The 5,757-nt window shown below is 40.9% G+C and overlaps 1 long non-coding RNA gene across 1 annotated transcript; it reads left to right on the top strand.

Annotated features, from left to right (window-relative positions):
- The first annotated feature begins 524 nt into the window (after positions 1-524).
- Positions 525-5,214, top strand: LOC127054934 (uncharacterized). Its single transcript, XR_007775367.1, has 2 exons — positions 525-938; positions 3,846-5,214. It is a non-coding gene; the product is annotated as an uncharacterized LOC127054934 (long non-coding RNA).
- The last annotated feature ends 543 nt before the right edge of the window (positions 5,215-5,757 follow it).

Here is a 5,757-nt window from a genome sequence, read left to right as displayed (position 1 = left end):
GCCATCTCAGTTGACTAACTACCCAACACATTTACTTTTTTGCTCTTTCACCATTCATGTTACTCCTGCTTTCCTTTCAATGTCTTGCTGTCCATCTAAAAATTCTTTCTTACAGTACAGTGCTTGATCTGGTCCTTCTTCCTTTTATTGCTTCTTTCATATCTCCACATGTTTCTAAATAGTCCTCTTCTTTATATAGCCCTAGAGCTGGTGCTTTCTTCCCCTTCCCCACCTCTTTCTGATATTCAGTGATTTTTAAAACCCATCTGCAAAATTGTTTATTATGAACTTTGTCTCTTGTGAGTGGAAGGTATTGTCACTCAGCCACAAACCAGTCAATAGTGATCCTGTGTGTTTCTTTTATGCGTATGCAGCACTTTGGATAAAAGTTACTATACAAGGGCTTGTCTACTTGAGCAGTCATTCTGGAATAGCTATTCCTAATTAACTCCATGTGTGGACATGGTTAATCTGAATTTAAAATACTAACTGGAATAGATAATATGCTCTAAATTCACACTTTTATATGTCAGCAAGCCCTAAATCTGTGATCTTCTGGAATGAATTCTTCTACATCATCTAAATCTTTGTTAATATTTGCAAAACAGTATTTAAAAATAGTTTGTTTATATTTTTTGATTTACTTCCTTGATTTTTTTCCCCCCCCTGGGTTGTTTTTGCCTAAAAAAAAAAAAAAGGATCTTTGTTTCATACATATACTGTTTGCTCCTACTATGCATTTGCCACAGTTAACTGTGGTGTCACAAATAAGATAACTTCAGGTGAAGAACAAACATCAGGAGCAGATGGGTAAACAAAGAACTACATGGACAGAATATCTGTGGTACACTGGAAAGGGATGGACATGCTGCTTGCATTCTGTCTAGTCTTGTTTTACTGTTCTGCAGATGGTTGGATAACAATAATTCATTCACAAGGTGTGTGTTTTGATGTGCCAAATTTTATTACATGAAACAAAGTGCTCGAAACTGCCTTTGAAGAAGGGTCATGAAACCCTAGTAAATATTAGAAATGGTTCTAAAAATACTAAGAAAATACAGAATCTGTGGAATCATTTGATGTTAGCTGTTATAATGTGAAAGGTCCTTGAATCAAACTGTGCTTTCACACTATCAAATATGCTGTAGTCTCTTTATTGCCAACCCACTACAATGGAAAAAAATCTATTACTATTTTACTTTTTTAAAGAAGGGATCTTTAAATCAGAGCCCTGTCCCCACTGGGATCAGAACTATGTTAGTTATATTGATGCATGGAAGCTGCTAAGGAGAGCTATAGCATATATGGCTCGGGTGTTTTAAGTGTAGGTGAAGGTGCTGTGCTTCTGGTTCTCTTTGTGGACAGGAACGGTTTCCACCATTTTCCTGCCATGATATCAGCTGTCGCTTAAATGTGGCTCTTGCATTAGAATAAATGGATCCAAAGAAATGGAACCAGCTTTAATAGAAAGTGTAAAATGTTTGTTCCTGTTCTAAACTGATTTGCCTGTCTGTAGGTGGCTGACTAAAGGTTTTTATTATCTCCTGCCAGGTATTTTTTATGGGGTGTCTGCTCTATTCATTCTCCTTCATGACCACGTTCAGTAGTTCTAGGTATGGGTTTCTCTTGTGCAGATTTTGGAGTTAGGTTTTGACAGTCAGCAGGCATTGGGCACCAGACAGACACAGGCTGCTGCTGTTGGATCTTCTTCTCCCTTCTTACAGAGCAATTGGGCAAAACTTCTTAACTCCATCTTTGGGCAGAACCCTTAGTTGGGATTGCTTAGTGAACTGCAGGGTGTTTTGTTTTTCCCCCCCTCCCACCGAGAAATGTCCTAGTTTGTTAGAAAAGAGCTGTACATCACGTTTCCTGCATACTTTCCAGGGTCGACCCTACCATGGAGAGACTTTCTCCAAAACTAAACCCAAATGAGAGAGACCTGAAATCAGTGCTACATGAAGTGTTTTTAGCCACCAAAGTGAGCTTCATTTCATGTTTGGGCTCCCTGAGATTTGCCTCTGAGTCCTTAGCATACATTGCAGTTGCTAAGAGACCGCTATGGTAACTTTATGATCCTGAGAAGGAGAGGGCTAAGCCAGAAATCTCCTAGCATTCTCAGAATGTGCAGGTGAAAAATTCTTTAGGAAACTACTGGGGACTTATAACCGAAATAAGAAATATTTCCCTTCTGTAGTCAGTAGAAAAGAGACTTCAGACCATCCTACCAAAGGGAAATACTTCCTTCAAGGCTTCAGTTCTTCCCAGATTTCTAGGGCTTGATGGTAGCTATTGTAGAGAAGTCTAGAAGCAAAGCCAGTTCCACAAGTAAGCAAAAAAAATCCCACCTGACTCTCTGATCCACTTGCCCACGGACCAGAGCCCTCATTCAGTTTGCGGAATCTATGCCTTCACATCAGACAGATGAGTTCTAGATAGAGCCTGGCTTAAACCTACCTCCTGTCACTATCCTACAGGTGAGCAGTTGACTAATCTTGCATCAGAAGATTCTTGAAAGGAGCAGCACAGCTGCTTAATCTTCAGAGATCCACCAAGTAGCATTGTGGAGGCTTAACTTGGTATTTTGATGCCTGCAAAAAGGTGGCAGATTATAAGACCTGTGCAGCCATCATCCTTTTATCACGTGCTCTGCAGAAAGTGCTGTGTAATAATTATTGCGGAGTCACTCTGAGGTCAGATCAGGTGTGACCAATTAACTCCAGTGTGGAAGCATGTGGGTCTGGAGTGCCTCACTTGAAGGCAGAGGGAAGCAGGGACAGAGGCACTGCAGGGAAATCTTCAAACTGCCAAACTCAAGGAAACTCACTTAAGGTGAGGTCCATGTTCCTTTTTGTTACCAAAAATGTCAAACCCGGGGGGGGGGGGTTAAGTCTGGGCTTTAGGGAGCGTGTGTGTATGCTCTGTTCAGAACAATTAGATAGTTAGTTACAATGCTGTAATGAAAATGGCACTCAAACTGCTTCAGCCACTATCTTTGTCTTGCCATCAAAGTAACATTACATCAGCGTGACATTCTGTCTATGAAGCTAGTGCTGTGCGTTGCATGCCTACAAAATGGTCTTAAGATTAGACCATCCTTGAAGTAAATACTTCTTCATAGGTCACAAGATTGCATTTATTTCCTTCTGTCCTAACTCTGTACCTCAAGAGGAAAATAGCATCAGCTGGATGTAAGGAAAATTAATTCATTCCAAGTAAATTTCAAAAGTGCCTTCAGAAAGTCCACAGCTGTCTGTGCCATATATCGCTAATGGGAAAAAGGGCCTTTGAGTCATCAGTTGTCTTATGGCTGAAATTATGTGGTGAAGAAGTTTATCATTCTAAGCACCCATTCTTTCTGTAATCTATTATTGCCCATCAGACCCAAGGCACATCAGCATTCTGGGCAGGAAAATCTCAGGCCAACTATGAAAAAATTGGCAAGGGAGGAAACTGGTCCTCCAGCCGTATGGACACTGCACAATTAATGCCACAGACTTCGGTGACAGATGCTGCTTTTGTTGGACAGGTACTGCATGCAGTAATACGCTCTCCATCCACACCCCAAATTCCTTCCTGTACATCTAGATCTGCCGCTTCCCTTAGCCCATCCTTTGTATTTCACCACTATTAAAATTCCATACTAAGAAACGGTAAAGCCAGATATGAGTACAGCGGAGAGAGACTTCCCTACCTGACAAGTTTTTCTTCCCTTCACCTCCTCAGATGTTAATGTAATTTGGCCAACATTGGGTGGTTTATGCTCTGCAGACACAGTGGGAGGTGTTAAGGGAAAGCATTCTCAACTACAAGACTTCCATGACATTAGTTCTCTGCATATTTTATAGCACATGAAACACATCCTCTGGCAGTGATTCTAGGGGACACAGCCAAGCCCTATTTCTGCTAACTGACATGTTTGATTCTGCCTCCAAAATTTTGCAGAGGAAACCCACTGGGAAAAGAAAAATCAGGTAAGCAAATTCATCTTTTTTGCACTAGAGATAGACTGGTGTCTTGGTGATTCTTGTTTATTTCCTAGGGATGGAGGAGAAAGGACTACTTCAGTGGGGGAATATCAGAGATGGCTTGTCTCATGATGTTTACAGGCCCTTTTAGATGTCATTATAAGTGCTCTTGCTCTCAGCTGACAGAACTGAAAGCCTGTCAAGGAAGGAGAAATGGCTTCTGATGTTCCCGGATAGCTATTTTATTAGCTTCTAGCTTCATAGCATACAGTAGGATGACATAGCTGAAGAAAATTAGTACACCTGAGACTTTGTCAGCCTTGTATTCGTTGAGAATGAAAAGTAGTTTGATCAGTTTGTGTAAAAACATATCCATCCTTCTTTCCTCTCAAAAGATTGGAGCTCTCCCTCAGGAAAGAAATGAAAACTGCTTCTGCTCTTTTAGCAATTGCTTCTGATTTTCCCTGCTTCAGAGGAAAGTGCAGCTGTATCATTGTATCTTCTACTTGATAGATCACTTGAAGTTTAGAAACTGAGAGAAATGTTCCACTTATTTAAAACCTAAAATGGGCATTTTTAGGGGAGTTGACAGGCTGACCTTGGTTCTGCTAGTGCTTGTATCCAGCGTAGCTGAATGGCTTGGGACTTGCTAATCAGCTACCACAGTGTTAAGCCATATACGTGAAGAACAGCATGATCTAGTGGATTGAACTCAAGCCTAAGAGTGAAGAGCTGCCTAGTGCTAATCCTACTGCTGCTACTAACCTGCTGCATGGCTGTGGCAAGTTTACTTTCACTCTCTCACTTTCCACATCTGCTTATCTCACAGGTATGCACTGTATAAATGCCAAGTATTCTCAAAGCCATAATACAACAGGGGAAGCAGATATACAGGTCATTTGTTCTATTCAGCCACTAGACAGTGCTTGACCTTTTAGCCTTGTGTTGTGGCACACTAGAGATGTTCAGCTATCGGCTGTAACACTTCAGTCTTGAAATTACTCGTGTCTACAAGGCTACACATGGAGTGACTGCAAATTTTTATTTCACAACCAGAATACCATGCCCTGGTAAAATGGTTATAAACAAGTGTATAACTTGCTCATAATTATCTTTCTCGGTCTTCTTAAACATTTAGTTTCTAGGAAGGAATTGTTGCTATGAATCTAACAAGGAATTTGCTCTCCAGATACAAATATTTGTATAAAAATGCTGAAACTGCAAAGCAATAAATATCTGTGTAACACTGGTCGTTCCAAGGGTGTGTTGTTTTTTTTTTATGTTCTGTTAATTTGTGTATCAAGTGGCTCCTACCCTCGTGGCTAGAGCAGAAGACTGGTGGTAGAGACCACTCGCACATAGACAGCTGGCAGTTTGGGGGGAGGGTGATGTAAAAAAATAGGGATTGTATCAATAAATAAAGAGACTGCTCCAAACTAGTTCATCTCATTTGAATAAAAGTGGATCAGTTTAGGTGTGGTACAGGGTACTTACTAAAGTGATATTCAGCAGCTATTTTATTATTTAATTCTAGCTCATACCCCCCGCTCCAAAGAAAAAAGTTGTTTATGCCCAGGCCTCTGCATTTACTTCCCAGCAGGGTAGGTGACCTGTATGATCTTGGGCAAGATGTCTAACCTGTCTGTTCCAGTTACCCGTCTGTGCAATAGGGATAATGCCTGCACACCGCTGAGAGATGCTGAGACTTAATGTTTGTAAAGCAGTCGGAGACCCTTGAATGGGAGCTGCTCGCTATCTGAGGTAGTATTATTAGAGTGGCACCTAGGTACCT

Source organism: Gopherus flavomarginatus, chromosome 7 (assembly GCF_025201925.1).
Source record: "Gopherus flavomarginatus isolate rGopFla2 chromosome 7, rGopFla2.mat.asm, whole genome shotgun sequence".
Taxonomy (NCBI): Eukaryota; Metazoa; Chordata; order Testudines; family Testudinidae; genus Gopherus; species Gopherus flavomarginatus.
The sequence above is the reverse complement of the archived record's forward strand: the minus strand, read 5'-3'. Positions and strand labels throughout refer to the sequence as shown.